At 63.0% G+C, this 17,308-nt stretch overlaps 1 long non-coding RNA gene across 1 annotated transcript; it reads right to left on the reverse strand.

Annotated features, from left to right (window-relative positions):
- Positions 1-2,634: 2,634 nt before the first annotated feature.
- On the reverse strand, positions 2,635-14,802 carry LOC308641311. The gene is made up of 4 exons (XR_014020433.1): positions 12,797-14,802; positions 6,559-6,737; positions 4,541-6,231; positions 2,635-3,422 (listed from the first exon to the last, which is right to left on the reverse strand). It is a non-coding gene; the product is annotated as an uncharacterized lncRNA (long non-coding RNA).
- Between the last annotated feature and the right edge of the window lie 2,506 nt (positions 14,803-17,308).

The following is a 17,308-nucleotide window of genomic DNA, read 5'->3' on the forward strand; positions in this document are numbered from 1 at the left end:
CCGTCTCCTAGCGACGGGCTTCCCGCCGCCCCGCGGGCCCCTTGCTCTGGGCACTGCCCACCCTGACACGGACGGCAGGGGCTGCTCATGGCTCTTCTGCATGAATAAGCGCCAGGCCTCCTGCCAATTGTTCCCCTCTTAAAAGGCAGCCCCCGCGAAAGCCCTTTTCAAGTGGGACCGCGCGGTGCCACCCAGGCCCGGCGGGCATTGTTGTGAGCTGGGGTCCCGGCTCCACGGCTGGGGTCGGGGGCCACACAGAGCAGCGCGAGGGAGGCTTCGCGCGGGCCCCAGCAGCCCCGTTTATGAATCTGCGAAACCTGAGCCACCGACCCCCGAGTGGGGACCCAGTGAGGACGGTGGCCCTGAGGAGGGGGCTCTGCGGGAGCAGCCCTGGTCCCTCCTTATACTGCTTCTTTTTTGGGGGGGCTACCAGGGATGGAACTCAAGGTCACTCAGCCACGGAGCCCCCTCCCCAGCCCCCGACAGGGGCGCGCTGTGTCCCTTAGCACCTTGCTGGAGCTGAGGCTGGCTTTGAACTGGAGATCCTCCTGCCTCAGCCTCCCCAGCCGCTGGGATTACAGGCGTGGGCCACCGCGCCTGGCCTTACACTGCTTTTAATGGGCTGCAAAACCCTGGCACCAGGTGAACCCAGAGCCCGTCGGGGGTGGGATGTGCTGCTGGCTGGGGAACAGGCCAGTGCCCTGCAGAGGCTGACGCGGGACCCTTGCAGGGGCTCAGGAAATGGTGTGGCTTGAGTGTGCATTGCACACACACACACACACACATACCCCAACACCACCAGCAGCTGCATCCCAGAGCTGCCTGAGAACTGGCTGCCAGGACCATAAGTGGCAGCGCAGGGACAAAGAGCAGGAGCCTGAGGTGCAGGCCGGGAGGCGAGGCCGCCCCTGGCCTCCGGGCCACCAGGAGGAGTCACAATGGGGGAGGGGCCCACGTCACCTCCCGTTTAGTCCCATGTGGGGCCCAATGGACACCACCCCTTGGCCTTCCCAGAGTGGGTGACCTCTCCAGAGGCCCTCAGCCCAGGGAAGTCAGTGGCCCCGGCTGGGGTCCCCGGAAGGCTGGGGGCTCCCTGGAGAAGGTCTGCCCGGCAAGACCCTCTCTGCAGAGACCGTCCTGCTACACTAGGAGCACCCCAGATGGCTCTGGGGATGCACTGGCTGCCACCCAGGGGCGGGGTGGCCACCAGAGTCTACCCGCTCCTCCCTGCTTTGACATTTTCCACAGCAATTTCTAAAGGCTTCACAGCTTCTCATAGGCTAAGTCTCGGTCTCCCCTAGAGCCCAGCAAACCACCGCCCAGTGGAAACAAGCCCAGACGTCCACGGAGAGCTGCCTCATGCCTGGAAGTTCACAGAAACCACATTCACCCCACCCCACTGGACGTGCCCTCACGTCCACCAGCAGGCAGACGGTAGATCCACGCTATGGAATATTACTCAGTGGAAAAAAAGGGACAGTGCACAGTACACACAGCAGCCACAAGCCTTGAAACATCGTGCTCAACAGAAGAAGCCAGAACCAAGGAGGAGACACCATTTAGTCCATGAGCCACCAAGTGACCCTATGGTGATCCACTAGGAGGGCACCAGGGAACTGTCCAGGTGATGAAAATGTCCTGTGTGGACCCAGGTAGGAAGTCATGAGCCTTCACATCAGAACCGCGTTTCACCGCATGTAAATGGAACTTGAATTTAAAAGAAAAACAGCTCATTATGATGGAAAGATGGACAGGAGGTGGAGACGGGCCTCCAGCACCTGGGAGGAAGAACAGATTCGGTCCCATCCTGTGCTGTGTGACCCTGGTGCATGATGTGCCTCTCTGTGCTCCTCTTCCTGCTTCAGGGTGTGCTAAGAGGAGAGGAGCCCTGCCAGGTCAGCCCTTCCTGAAGCCCCCTGGCTCAGTCTAGGGAAAGAAGGGATTGGGCAGGCCTCCCACACCACAGGGCCCGCCCCTCCTCCAGCCTGGGAAAGAGGAGGCTTCTGCTCCCTCCCCCAGGGGCCTAGGAGGTCAGCGGGCGGGGGAGGGGTGCTGTGGGAAGAGCAGCGTCCAGGCGGCTCCCACTGGGTCCATCCCCTGCTCTGTGCTTCAGATGACCACGGTTTGCCCCCTGGGCATGGGGCCCTGGGAGCAGGCACTGAATCCTGCACCCACACCCTTCAGGCCCTCCTGCCCTGCACAGGGACAGCCCAGGTCACTGAGGGCCAAGCCAGACCCGGGTCCAGGCCCCTGGGCCCTGGGTGGGTGTCCTCCAGGGGCAGCCGGACCTCTCAGCACCCCTGGTGGATGAGGGCGCCTGCTCCTGCGGCTCCCAGGAATCAGACCCAACCACTCAAGTTAGTGTCCCCAGAACTGGCCACGGAGAATGACAAGGTGCCTCATTCAAGACCAGAAGGACCAGGGTTGGTGGGAGGGACAGGCTTGACCCTGTGGGGACACGTGGGCCTGGAGGAGGGCGCGTCCCTCTGTGCCAACCGAAGGAAGCCCTGGCAGCACTCACCATGGGCATCAGAAGGGCTCCAGCCTCCCTCTGACCATGGTGTGCCTGTCCTCTGGGCCAGGAATGGCTGTGGAGGTGGCCACCAGGGGAAGCCCCGGGTGTGCACTGGAGGTGGAGTCCCCAGGAGGGTGCAGCAGGGGCCGGCGGGAGGAGAGGGGGCGCCCGGCAGGCAGTGAGCCCCCTGAGGAGCCAGGCTGGCCGGCAGGTTGGGGACCCCTTGCTGTCCTCAGTGCTGGCGGTGGGCGTGAGGGGGCCCGGGGGCCTGCAGAGCCCCAGGAGCAGCCCGTGTGCGGTGGGCACGGGAAGCTGGGCTGCCACTCCAGGGCCGCAGCGGGGCAGGGCAGAGGCCCCAGACGGGGGACAAAAGGAAGCCAGAGAGGCGGCTGGGCAGGGGCCCCGGTGCCCTGCTCATGGCCAGGCCCGCTCCTTCCCGTGCCTGCGGAGGGCCTGGCAGGCTGGCACTAAGGTGACGGTGTCCCCTCCCTGTCCTCTGCCGGGCATTGCTGAGCCCGGCCTGGTCTGGTCCCCAGGCAGCCGAGGTGCGGAGCCTGTGTGGGCCGACTCTCTCCGGGCTCTTTCCTCAACAGCTGTTAAGCGGGTTCCAATCGGCCAGCCGAGGGACGCGGGGACTCTCCCGCACGGCTGCTCGGGTACCAGGGGGCCTGTGGCTGCGGGTGTGAGCCCGGATGTCCGTGTCAGCTCGTGAGGGTTCACACATGCTGCCCGTGCACCCGTGGGCTGACGCCGCAGGCCGGGCACCTCTGGTCACCCCACAGTGTGGGTCGGAGCTAACGCACGGGGCACCTGCCGGCACTCAGGTGACTGCACATCCGGGACCAGGAGTGTGTTCGCAGGACACGCAACCTGGAAACCCGCTGCACTGGCACACGGGCGCGAGCGTCTGTGGGGGCGCACAGGTAGGCCTGGCGTGAGCTCAACCAGGCTCAGGTCGCTCTGACTCGAGTGTGGCCTGTCCACCCAGGGCTCTGGGGCACGAAGCCTGGTGCCCAGTGGCAACATGAGAGGTGGGGGACCTTGAAGGGCCCTTCGTGGAGGGTCTGTAGGCCCAGGGGGATCGCGAGGGCTCTCCTGGGACCCCGGAAGGGCTCCTGACGCTGGCTCGGGCGTGTCCCTTCCTCCCACACATGCCCCAGCTGTCAGGCTGTCGGGATGCCCCCCACCAGGAGAAGCCCAGACCACGCCTGTGCCTCCCCTTGAACCTGGACTATCCACTAAATAAAGTCACAAACTTAACCTGATGACACTTGGCATTCTGTTGTAGTGACACAAATTGCACCGACACACCAGTGGGCAGACAGGATGGGGTGGGTGGTGTGAGGGGTGGGTGTCGAGAGGGTGGGAGACGGGAGGATGGTGGGTGGAAGAGGGTGGGTGGGTGGGTGGACAGGTGGTGGGCAGGTAGTGGATGGGCAGGTGGTGGATGGGCAGGTGGTGGGTGGGTGGCTGTGTGGGTCAGTAGATGACCAGAGGGCAGAGGAGGATGAAAGGGTGGGTCAGGAGCAGCTCCAGCAAGATCTGTACCCCTGGGTCCCTGAGCGGAGGGCTGGCAGGGACGTGTCTGTCTGGGGAAGACGAGAGGAATTTTCCATATTTCCATTTGGAGAGGGAACTCAGAACCTAAGGACATTCTAGTTCCCCATGGTGATGAGTAGCTCCCCCCAGAGCTGACCCCTTTGCCTCTGGCCTCTGCCCTGTGGTGCCCACTGCCAGGTACCCTGCTCCCCAGCTGCCCGGTCCTGCCCAGGCTGCCTCCCTTGACCCCTCCAACCACAGTGGAGATTCTCCCTCTGACGCCTGCTCGGCCCCAGCTCCCAGATGCGCTGGGTGCCCCCCGGGGCTGCCCATGTCCTCTCCAGGCAAGATGGGGGGGGGGGGGGGGCGAAAGGGCCCATGTGTGGCTCAAGGCCGGCTCCTTCGCCTCCCTCCCTTCGCCTCACTCCCTTCCTTTTAAACCAAGGGTGACAGTGGCAGGTCCCCATGAAGACCACTCTTGCTCACGTGAGCAGGTGCAGGCACAGGCCTGGCACAGGGGGTGGCGGACACACGCGCAGTGCCCAAGCAACGTCCTTCCTGGGTTAATTTCAGCAGAACGCAGGGTGCTCTCTCCAGGCTGGCCCGGCCCTGGCACCTGTGGGGGTGGCCCTTGTGGAGGTGCAGGGACTGCAGCGAGGAGACCTCTCCCGCCCCCACCCAGAGCTGCTGGGCTGGGTGCTCCTGGCGGGCAGAAGGGCCCAGGGCGCATGGGCTCCCAAAGCAGGTGCTGGGGCTGCGGCGGAGATGGCGGTGGACCCCCGTGGGGGGTGGTGCCTCCTGGGACCCCCATGCAGGGAAGGGGGCAGTGAGAAGTGCCCCCAACCCACCAAGTCAGAGAAAGAGACTCCAAGAGAGAGCAAGAGAGAGGGAGGGACAGAGAGGGGGTCCCGTCGGAAACTCAGAGCCAGGGACCCAGGAGCCAGCGCCCAGGGACACAGCTGGTCCCTGGCCCCACCCCACCCACAGCCTGCCCACCAAGGCACCTGGAAAGGGACAACAGGTCATGCTTGCTGGCCTTTGCAGGGGACACAGCTGTCTGGCGTCCCCGAGGGGCAGGGGCCGGCGGGCTCATTGCCCCCACTGAGGAGGAGGTGGCACCGGCCCAGGAGGTGAGGACTGGCCTGGGCTCGTGGGGCCGTGGAGCTGCTGGGGCCGAGCCCTCTGCACACCATCAACTTCGTCTGGTGCAGGGGTTGGGTTTCTGTAGCTGCAACAAAATACCTGAGACAACAACCTGAAGAAGAAAGGTTCGTTCATTTCGAAGGTCTCAGCCCGTCGTCCCCTGGCGGTCGCCTTGGGCCTGTGGTGAGGCTGAGCACCACGGCGGGAGCACGGAGTGAGGAGGCGAGTCCCAGCACCCCTCCAGGGCAAGCTCCGTGACCTGAGCTCCTTCCACTAAGCCCACCTCCTGATAGTGCCACAGGCTGGTGACCAAGCCTTTGGGACACATGGCCTTTGGGTACAAGATGTCGCACACGCCGTGGGGACTGGGAGTTGCCTGGCTGGGGTGCTGAGGGTTGAGGGGCCCGGGACGCTGCCCTTTCCTGCTGCGGGCGGCACAGGATGGTGTGTGGGGGAGCGGGCCACAGATCCATGTCCCTGAGGCACTGAGGGCCCGAGCTCTGCACTGGTGGCAGCAGAGGGGGTGGGACAGTCAGGGACCTCAAGCCGCCCCCACCAGAGGGGTTAAACAGAAGAGGCCAGCAACACGGAGCGTGGGTCAGCCTAAGGGCAGCAGGACGCTCCCACGCCGCTGGCCGCAGTGCCCGAGCCCTGCCCCAGGGCAGAGGGCTGAGAGCAAGGTTGCCGGGGCCTGCCGGGGGTGCGGCCTCCCCCCAGGGCCGCCATGCGTGGACCTGGTGAGGCTCCCCAGCTGGCAGTGAGGAGGCCGGCCCGCCCATCCCGCCCGTGTCCAGCTCAAAGCGCAAACTGCTCTACACGGGCAAAGCTGGTGGCTCCCCCAGGGCAGCAGTGACCGGAGGGGACACTGGGCTTCTGGGGAGGTGCTGGCTGGCTGCTCCTTCTAGCTGTCCTCTCTACGGCCCGATTCTCTGTGTGTCACATGTCTCAATGAAGCTTGTGCCAAGTGCCCAACAGCAGGAGCCGTGAGGCCTGGGGACGGCTGTGCTGTCTCAGAGCATCTGGGGGCCGGTCACCTGGAGGGACAGTCACTCCCGTCATTACAACTCCAGGGACAGTAGGCCAGCAGGTGGAAGGGCGGGAGGTGAGCAGGGAAGCCGGCCAGCAGCTGCCCCTTGACTTCGACTTTTCCCGCCCGTTAGCAACTCTCTTGACTTTTCAGTCACGTTACATACACGTGAAACCTTATTATCTGACCATTTATCAGTGCACAGTCCCCGGGCCTCCGCCATCACACCGTTGAGCCCCGTCGGCAGCAGCACCTTCCCGAATGGACCCTCTGTCCCCACCAAGCAAGCATGTCCCTCTCCAGCCCGGCCACCGGCCGTCTCCGTCCCACTTACTCCTGCTCTGACTCGCATCTCCCGATGGCCAGGATCCCAGGCGCCTTCTGTGGGCACCGTGGCCGATTGTGTCTCCTTAAAGGAAACCTCTGCTCCTGTCTTGGTTTTGATTGCGTTGATTTCCATGGGACCGCACAGGTCTTCGTAGACCCTGGACGTTCGCTCCTCCGTCGCTGGGCCTGTCCATGGGAAAGTGAGGTGTGTGTGTTCATGGAGATTCTCCCCAACGTCTTCTTCTTAAAGCTCTGAAGTTCAGGTCTTGGACCCCTTAGGAGTTAGGTTTTGTATAAGGATCCACATTTAACCCTTTTTACATGGAAATCCGTGTTCTCAGCACCATTTGTTGAAGAGACTGTTCTGACCCGCTGCGTGGTCTCGCCACCCAAGTAGAGATCAACTGGCCAGGGCTGGGGCTCAGGGGCAGAGCTAGTGTGTCCACCTACAACTGACAAAGATTAAAACAGAATCCCTGGCTGCAGGGGTGAGGGTGGGCTCCCGGGCCTCCCCTCCCTCCGTCTCCGTGTCCTCTGCAGGCCCGGCCCGCGGTTCCCATCGCTCTAGGATTGTGGTCAGTCCTGGCCCAGAAACTGGGTGTTCTCTGAATCCATTGATTTTCAAGTGTTTGTTGTTGTTGTTGTTGTTTGGGTCCCTGGAACCTCATCTAAATTTGAGGCTGGGCTTTTCCATTTTGTGCAAAGGGCTCTTGGGGCGCAGGTGGAGGTGTGTGGTACCCTAGGACACGGCAGTTAGTGTGGGCACCAAGGTGGGTCTCCCATCCATGGACACGGGGTGTCCTTCCATTCACTGGAGCCTCATCCCTCTCAGCCGAGTGTCGTAGCTTTCAGGTACACATCCTCAGCCCCTTGGTTAGATTTATTCTTTATTTGATTCTTTTAAATGGTATTTTAAATCTTTTTAAATTTCCTTTTCAGATCAGCCATCACTAGTGTGTAGAAACACACAGAATTGGGTGGGGGTGGGGGTGCTAGGAGTTTAAGCCAAGGCCTTGGGTATGTTGGGGGGGCCCACCACTGAGGTGCACCCCCAGCCCCGGAAACAACTGGTGCTGGGTGCTGGTGTGGCCGGCAGGTCTGCGAAAGCATTCACCTTTCTTCTGGATTCTCTGGAATTTTCTATAACAGGACCATGACATCTGTGAATAGGGAGGGTTTTCTTTTTTTCTACCACTTTCTTTCCAATTTGGAAGGCGTCTCTCTCCCTCCCTCCTTCGCTCTCTCTCCCTCTCCCTCCTTCTCCCTCTCCCTCCCTCCCTCCTCCCTCTCTCTCCCTCCCTCCCTCTCCCTCTCTCTCTCCCTCCCTCTCTCTCCCTCTTTCTCCCTCCCTCTCTCTCCCTCCCTCTCCCTCCCTCCCTCTCCCTCTCTCTCCCTCCCTCCCTCTCCCTCCCTCTCCCTCCCTCCCTCTCCCTCTCTCTCCCTCCCTCTCCCTCCCTCTCCCTCCCTCCCTCTCCCTCTCTCTCCCTCCCTCTCTCTCCCTCCCTCTCCCTCCCTCCCTCTCCCTCCCTCCCTCTCCCTCTCTCTCCCTCCCTCCCTCTCCCTCCCTCCCTCTCCCTCCCTCTCCCTCCCTCCCTCTCCCTCTCTCTCCCTCCCTCCATCCCTCCCTCTCCCTCCCTCCCTCTCCCTCCCTCCCTCTCCCTCCCTTCCTCTCCCTCTCTCTCCCTCCCTCCCTCCCTCTCTCTCCCTCCCTCTCTCTCCCTCTCCCTCCCCCCTCTCTCCCCCTCCCTCCCTCTCCCCTCTCTCTCTCCCTCCCTTCCTCAGCAGCTCTGGCCAGGCATCCCTGAGCCCCACACGCTGTGTTGCTCCCTGTCTGGTGGAACAGCTCGGGTCTTTCCACATTAATATGACGTTAGCCGTCATCTTGAGCCATTTCCCACTATTTTTGGTTTCTTGGAGTTCTTATCATGAAAGGCGCTGGGTTTTGTTAGATGCCTTTCCCACACCCGCCCAGCTGACCACATGGGCTCTCCCACCTTGTGCCATTACAGTGACATGTCACACGGCTGATTTTCTATGTGGAGACACCTTTGCATTCATTCCTGGGTCAGTCCCACTTGGCCATGTTGGATGCAGCACGGGTGGCCGGCCACCTTGCTGGCGTTTGGCCGCTCACAGTCCCCACCGCTGCATCCCGGGGAGGTGGCCCCACACTCCCTCGCTCCCTTCTGATGTAGCCATCGGGCCTGGCCAGTCCACCTTTACTCTGGAGAGAAGAGGCTTGGACTTTACCCATTGCAGCGGCTGGAGTCCCGGCTCCCCCAGGGCCAGGCCGGGCTTGTTCCCACCTGACCAGTCTCCACAGGCCCCGGCACCTCTGCCAGTACTTGCAGGATGACCTTCAGAAGGACCCACCCTCTGGACCCCAAGGTGCCCCTCTGAGGGGTGGGGGACCCCTAAAAAGCTCCAGCCCCCCGAATGCTGTCCCCATATTCTTATGTGGCCAGCGTGGGTGCCAGCCTCCCAGTCCCACGTTGCTACCTGGCCATCCCTGCTCCCACTCAGTGCAGACCACCAGGCTCCTTCTGGAGGCCCAGAGAGGAGGCCGAGACTCCGCGTCAGCTTCCTGGGTGGCCAGTGCAGGCCCAGCCCTGCTGGCTTTGGGCAGAGCACTGCAGCTGCACAGGACCTGCTGTGACGCAGCTCAGGGTCCTTCCCAGCACCTGTGCCATTTACCAGGGCCGGAGGTGTTGCAAGGACCCCACCCAAATGCCAGACCCTGAGCCTTTGGAAAACACGCCCTGGAGCCCGACTCTGGGGACACCTGATCTCCTCTGCCCGGTCTGTCTCTCACACACCCGATTTTCCAAGAAGGTGGCAGGCAGCTCCTTCCCTGCGTCCCAACGCCTGTTTGAGTCCTGTTCCTCGGCTGCGAGACTCGGGCAACTCCGGCCCTGACCATGGCCACGGCCACGGCCAAAGCACAGTGTGCGAGTTTGTTTACCCCTGGGTGTGACGCCCAGCACCCGGGGCCACACCTGGCATGCTAATGGCTAATAACTGAAAGGAGCAGCCCTTCCTGCCGGCCTCAGGGTGTGGCACACCCCGGGGACCTCACCCCTAGGGACCTGGGTGGCTGGCCGCGCCTTCTCTCTGCCATCTCCTGCTGCCACAGGCCTCCCGCACCCTGGGTTGGGGCCCCTGGCAGGCCCTGGGCTGCTGCGGGGAGGAAACCGAGGCCCCACATCCTGCCTGGGGCCAGCTGGCCTGTGGATTCCAGAACTTTCTGCAGCAGCCGGCCACTGCCAGGAAGCGGAAGGTGCAGAAATAGAAATGCACAGAGAGGCTCCTTTGGCCTACAAGGAAGGGAAGCTGGGGGTGGAGGCCAGGGGAGGAAGCTGGGGGCCAAGGAGAGGGCGAGGGAGGGAGGGAGGCTGGGCCTGGGGTCCGGGCTCGTCCACTCCCGTGCCCAGGCTCCAGGCTCCAGGCAGGGCTATGGGAAGCGGCGCACGGCACCCTCTTGTTTGGACTCGAGGACCTTCCACTTGCTGTGATGGAGGCCAGGCCCCCGACGGTGTGCACGGCCTCTCCAGGGACTGATCACTGAGTCCTGGCGGAGCAGCACTGGCCGGGGTCAGGGGTCAGAGGTCTGGACCTCTCCCTCTCCAGCCACCCACGAGGCAGGCACAGAGGGGAGACCGAGGCCCAGGGAGGTGACAAGTCACTCCCAGGTGCACCATGGACAGAGCCCAGCTCTGCCCGGTTCCCAAGCTCCAGAGGCCCTAACCAGCCCTGGCCTCCCTGTCCTGGGTAACCCCAGAGCCCTGCAAGGTCACCGAGGGTCGGGCAAGGGGCCGCCGCGGGGCGGGGTCTCCACTCCAGCCTGTGGCCTGGACCTTCTGGGTCGTTCAGTGCCACCAGGTCTCCCTGGGTTCCTCCAACCTTGGACTCACTCGGGGCCGCTCGCCCTGTACCCACCACTGTCCCCAAAACCTGCAGCCAAGTCCCACGGGGGCTCTGGGCCACGGGCAGGTCCCAGCCTCCTCCTGCCTCCTCCAGAGGCCTGGGACCCTCAATTCTGCAGCCTCCTCTGTCATAGTCCTGCTGGCTTCTGAGGGCCCTGGGCCCGGCCAGAAACACCATGTATGTGACCGTCCTGCCCCCGGCCCCTGGCTCTGCACTCGGTCCCTTGGCTGCCTGGCCCGGGGTGAGGTGCTGACTGGGGGCTGCAGTCACTGGCAGATGGCGAACTGAGCACCCTGGTTGGGGGGACGCTGTTCCACACCCCTGTCCCCACCCAGGCGACTCACGGACAGCCCTCTCTCTCCAGCCTCAGGCCCTCCTGCACAGGGTGGCACTGGGGCCCACTGGCTGGACTGGGCCCCCTGTGCTTGGCCGTGGCCCACGGCGGCCTGGGCTCCCCCTCTGCTCCCACATGAAGGGCCGAGCCCAGAGCCCAGAATTGCCTCTGCCCCTGCTGTGCCCAGTCCACTCTCCTGTGCCTCAGGACAGCTGGGGGTCGGGGCCAGGCTGGACACTGGCCTCCCCTGGCATTGCATCAGCTGACCTGGTGAGGTGAGGGCTGCCTATCCCCGGGCCCGGGCCTCTCCCGCAGCCCAGCAGGGCCTGAGACCCGGAGGTGGGCAGCGCCTTCTCCAGACAAGGCCCAGGTGCCGGCCACCTGCCCAGAAGGACTGGCTGGGGGTCTCTGTGGCCAGCCCTGCCTCCCCATGTGGTGTGTGTGGCCCTCCATCAGGGCCACTCCCTGGTGGCAGCAGAGGGTCCCTAGAAGGCCTGGTGTCACTCGGGGAAGAAGACAAGACGTGGTGCCCGTCAGGCTTCAGAGCACACAGTGGTCACTCCAGGGGCGTCCACCTTGTCACTGCTTGGCACACACTGGGCGCCCCTAGACCTTCAGGCTGGGGAGACCCTTCCTGAAAGCAAATGCCCCGGGCCCACCGACAGCAGCCCCGGGTGGACAAGGCCTCCAAGGACGGTCAGCAGGGAGCTGGGGCCCCCTTGCCCGGTCAGCACAGCTTCTCACCCAGGGACCAGCGTACCGCCTGCTGGGTGGGCCCAGGAAGCAGAGGACCCCAGGAAGTGGACATAGGATGGCCTCTCTCATCCGAAAATGCAGAAGGAGGGCCGGGCTCCCGCCCGCCCAGATGCACGGCCTCCAAGTGGGTGCCCAGCTGAGCCGGCCCCACCCCCACCCCAGCTCGGAAATGCTAAAAAGGAAAAAAAAATACGTGACGCGTCTTTTTAAATAGCCACACTTTTCCGCTAATCAAGAAAAGGGGGGCTTGTTCCGTGGGCCCTCCCCGGCTCACTGGTGCAGAGGAATCAGCTGAGCCCAGAGGCAGGAAGGCTGCAGAAAAGTTCAGAATTAGCATTTCCCCAGACTCCCTTTCAGATCCGGGTGAAGTGAACTCCATCTCACAGCTTCATTTCCTCCTGGATCTCGGGGGTTCTGCTGCAGCAAGTCCCCTCTTATGGCCTGGCCTTTCAGTAAGGACAGGGTTCGGTTTCACCCACGCAGGCCCCGGGAGTCTGGGTTCTGAGTGGACCCCTTTATCTTGTTCCCAGCCCTCCTTCCCTGGGCTTGGGCTGTATCAGCTGAGGAGAGGGAGCCCAGCCTGTGGCAGGTGACAGAGAAGCCTGTCCCTGTGGGCGGCAGTGGGACTTCCTTAAACCTGAAGTGGTCACTCCCTCCCTGGGGACACTGCCCCTTGCAGCCCCAGGCATAATGGCCTCTCAGTCACTCCCGTGTTCTCCTCCCATCCCTGTGAACTTCAGAGCTGGGGTCTGAGGGAAGGGGGCGGCCGGGACACTGTGGGCGTTGGGGACACTGGGGACAGCGGAGCACTCCCAGACACACAGCAGTACTTTCACGAGGGACCACCCGGCCACACATCGGTGTCAGTCAAGTGGTGTCCCCAAGGACACCTGCAAATCCAGGCTGGCCATCGGCAGGAAGGGCCCAGGCAGCCCAGGTGAGGGTCACTGTCAGGTAGCAAGGGGAACGGCCAGGCGACTGTGCGGCTGGGGGACAGGGCTGCACCCAGCACCTGGCTGACAGCGGCAGGCCCCCGGGACCCTCCCAGGGACAGCCCTGCCTGCTGGGCTCCCAGGCCGCCCTCTCCTCTGCCCGGGAGGGACGGGGCGGGCGGGGATCCTGCTCACAGCGGCCTCAGGCGGCCACCCTCCACCTCCTCGCTGGGACGGGAAGGGGATGGCACCGTTTCATCACCCAAGCACCTGAGAGGTGCCTGAGGGACAGAACTCACCCCAAGTTTTGAAGACCCGAGGAGAAAGGGACACAAAAGAGGGCCCGGTGACGGCGACGGTGTCTGCTTGTGGGATGTGCTGGACACGGGGTTCGAAGAACACCATTTCCACGTGTTTTACCTGTTGTTCCACTTTCTAGAAAGTTCAGAAGGACAGCGAGACCCGCACCACCTTCTACTGCACACAGTGGTCCTGGGAGCCGGCGCCAGTCTGGGGTCTTCGTCTGCCCCCCCACCCCCGCTCTTCTGGGTTCAATCCCTGGGACAAAAAAAATCAGCCTTTATAAGGTGCACAGTTCGCTGGCCCCATTCCACAGGCAGGAGACCGAGGCTCCTTCTCCAGGTGTGTCCACCGCCTGAGCTCCAGGGTCTCCAGGAGGACCAGTGTCCTAGCTGTGCCGGCCCCGCCCTGGCCCCTCAGGCCGGCCCTGCAGCCTGCGGGTCTTCAGCGACATGCATGAAGGACGGCCCACAGAGTCCTCTTCGGGGTTCCTCCTTTTATTCAGCCCCAGGGAAGCCCCCGATCTGCCCACCATTCAGGCCACCGTGCTGGTTGGTGGTGCTGGGTCCTGGGCACACCTCTGGGCCACATGCAGGGCTTGTGGGGGGCACTGTCTGGTCAGCGGGCACCTGCTCAGGCCCCTCATGTGCACAGGCCTTCCTCAGGCCCGGAGGAGGCAGGCGAGGATCTAGGAGGCTGTGGAGGTCCGGGCAGCAGCGTTTCTCAGATCAGAGGGACCTGGGCCGTCTTCCAGGCTTCGGTGAGTTTATAAAAGAGTCTTAGGGCAGCGCTACCATTCAGAACGCAGGGCCTGGGGCCGCACGTGCTCTGTGCTTCCAGGGACTCAGTCGGATGCCCCTCCCAAGCCAAGGGCTTCATCCTGTCCCTCACTTGACACCCAGTGTCCACGACAGGCTGGCCACAAGAGCCCCAAGAAAGCTCTTTTGAAGTGCATAGCGGGCTGAGGTCCAGCTCGACCCTCAGGTCTACTCTCTGTGATGCCCCTGCACGTCTGGGTGGCTCCCAGGGCTCGGTCAGTGATGTGCCCCTGAGCACCAGCTCCCAGAGGACACTGCCGTCCCTGTCTCTGGACTGTGCCATCTCTGTCCAGGCCCCTAGCAGCGTGAGGGCTCACGTTAGCCCCTCAGCTTGGACACTGGGGCCCGGAGGGGCCAGGTCCTCCGGGCCACAGGGCAGAAGCCCAGCCCCCCCTTGTAACAGGGAGCTTCAGTCCTAAGAATGGAGAGGGGCGCTGCCCACCTTTGGGGTCACTGAGGGTTTCAGAAAAGTTTACCACACACTGGCTTCCTGGCCACACGTGACTCCCCAGGGCCTCCCGCCTTGGTCACCAAGATGGGCACCACTCCAAGAAGCTACTCCCGAGGACGTCCTTTGTCCGAGGCGAAGATGTGTTTCCTCTGAGGTATCGGAGCCACACGCGTGTGCGCTGCTGTCCCGTGTGCGCTCCCTGTGGACGCGGGCCTCTGGGTCGTGGAGGCATCAAGTGTCCCCTGTGGACGTCCCAGAGCTGGTGACTGCTGTCTCTGGGCAGGAAAACCGGGTTGGGGGGCGCGGGCAGGAAACGTCTTTTCAAATCCGATTCTCGTTTGTCCATTTTCCATTCTAAACCACGCCACTGAGCTGCCACGTCCGGGTCTGTCCCCGCTGTTCCTCTGTGAAATTCAAAAGCACATGCAGGCTTCCAGGTCCCGGCCCCCCGGCCTCAGTCTAACCGCCAGTCCTGGCCCTCGAGCCCCCCGGCCACGTCCCTGCTGAAGGAGGGCGCTGACCACGTGGCCACCCTCCCCTGCCTCTGGCCTCAGTTCCCGGGACTCGGCTCCCGGGGAATCCGCAGCCCACAAGGCTGTGACTCTGGGCCGGGTGAGGCCAACCTGCAGAGGCCGAAGCCTGCCCGCGGAGCCAGCCCTGGAATCTCAAAAATGTCCTGCGGCCAGGCGCAGGCCTGCCGGTGACTCAGCAGGAAGGCCCGGCCCCACACCGCTGACAGGACCCCGATTCAGCCAAGAGAACTGGCTGCCCGCGAGGATGTGGCGCAAGTCCTCGGCCAGCCCCGAGAGATGACCCCGGCGAAGCCCACGGTGCTGTCCCGCTGAGCTGGTGGCCAGCCAAAGCCGCAGAAGGCCACCTTCCAAAGAACCGGACACCTATCCCACAGAAACAGTCCCTCCCTGAAATACGGAGAGCCAGCGCAGCTTGGGTGCTGCCCGCCATCGCCGCTGTCCCATGGCCCTGCTGTCCTGTCTACCTGCCCACTGCCCACCGGGTTCCCTGCCCCAGGGCCAGCCCCTCTGCTCCATCTCCCCCCCACCGCCGGCACCCCGGGTCTCCTGGAGTCGCTCCCTCGCTGCCCAGCGTCCCCCTGGGGGAGGCTTTGCTCCTGGACATGCGGCACCCACCCTGCCTGCCGCGGCCACCTGCCTCCGTCCCCCTGTTCTTTCTGTAGGGCACTGACCGCCACCCAACGCCGTCCTGCTCTCTCTCCTGGATTCCTGACTGTTTGCTGGTTACTGTTCGTCTCCCTGGGCTCTGGCCGGCCGCTCCCAAGGGCGTCCAGCTACAAGAGCAACGGCCAGCAGGCCGGGCCCTGGGTGGCCCACTGCTGTAGACTTGTCCAGGGGCTGGGGCCGATTGTGGGTCATGACAGAACGAAAGTGTGACCCTCCATTAGCCCACCGCAGGATCACAGGCTCCAGGGCTCTTTGCAGTGACTCCTTTAGGGACCATCACTGAGGCCCGATGAAGGTCACATGTGGGTGCTGGAGCCACAGCAGGTCTCACCATGGAATAGTGAGCTCACCATGTCCTGTTACCATGGTCATTACTGCCCCCATCCTGGGTCCACTGGGAACTTTGGTCTCTCTTCCTCTGCACAGTATTTTGTATTGACAAGTCACAATTGTGTCGACACTTATGGGGCAGGTGCGGTAAGATGTTTAGGTACATAGGAAAAAGTAACAGATGCGTTAATTAGCTTCATTTAATCTTTCCATATTTTAAACACATAGCAAGCAACATGTGCCCCCCACTGGACAGAGGCTCACTGACTGCGGTGGCACTGGGCAGAGGAAGGACTGGAGAAGCCCTCTTTGCCCTTTCTTCACACAGGTGTGGCAGCGTCTTCTCCATCCCAGACTGTGCCTGAGTTCAGGAGACAATGCCAAGTAAGTAAGGCCAAGGAGAGACCCTCCAGGGCCCAGATGCCTTGACAGGAAGTCCTCACACCTCCTTGGATTATGGAGATTCATGAACTCACTTGCACACAAAATCCTGAACATGATTGTTCATCCTCTTCTCAACCCCATGTCTCTCAGCTGGAGAATGGATGAACACACTGTGGCACATCCATTCAGAGGAATACTACTCAGCCAGAAAAAAGAATGGGGAACACAGGTGACCTTCAAGCACATCATGCTAAGTGAACAAAGCCAGGATCAAGGGCTGTGTGCCGAGTCCATTCCCATGACATTCTGGAAAGGGCAGGGCCACAGGGACAGGACAGAACTAGTGCTTCCCAGGGGCTAAGCGGGAAGGCTCTACCACAGAGAGGCAGCAGAAGTTTGGTACTGTTCCTTATCTTGATCACAGTGGTGGTGACACGGCCGCCCCTGGGTCCACTTCTCCGCTAGGCAGCTCCAGCTCCGCTCCGCCTGGCTCGCAATCCCCAGGCCAAACTCTCATTGGTCCAGCGCAGACCACGTGGCCGTCCCTGAGCCAATCAGTGTGGCTGGAGGGAAGACGCGCTCTCATTGGCTGGGCCTGCCTCGTGCTGGCCGGGCACTGGGGCGGGTCCGCCCTGTGCCCGGTGCCCGAGAGCTGGACCCGCTGACCTCGGCACCTGGGCTTGCGCAGCCCGGGGCCCGGCCGTGGCTCTGTAACTACAGCATTTTAACTCGCAGTTGCCAAAGCCCAGAAGCCACGGCGATGTCCCCAGTGGAGAAGTGGCGCGTCCAGACAAGGAGGTGTTTTTCCAGGATAAAAAGGGAGGCGCCCGGGAGCCCCGAAATGGCCTGCGGGAGCCTCCGCGCGGGTGGCCGGGTGGAAGGAGCCCCTCTGAGAGGCTGCGCTCTGCAGTCCCACCGCAGACACCGTGAAGAGCCGCGGTGGCCAGGGCAGGCGGGGAGGGGGGCCGGGGTGGGGGCCGAGAGCGGAGGGCCTGGACGAGCTCCCGGTGCGGTGCAGCCAGGCCCCGAGGCCACCTGTGGGCTGCAGTTAGCAGCGACGTGTCCGCGTCGCAGCCTCAGCCGTGACAGATGTGCGGCAGTCGCGCACCATGTCCAGGACGCGGCCGGGGTGGGCATGGGTGCGAAGCTCTGCGCTTTACTTTCAACTTCTCTGCAACCCCAAAACTGCTCCAAAAAAGATTAATAATTTTTTTTTAAAAAAAGGAAGAAAAAGCAGAAGTGGCAGGGCGCTGGGCAGGCCAGGAACCGACGCTCACCACAGGGTAGAGTGGCGGCTGGGACGAACGCGCCCACGGATAAAGGGGACAG

The sequence above is a fragment of the Spermophilus citellus genome, assembly GCF_964194105.1.
Source record: "Spermophilus citellus genome assembly, chromosome: 2".
NCBI lineage: Eukaryota > Metazoa > Chordata > Mammalia > Rodentia > Sciuridae > Spermophilus > Spermophilus citellus.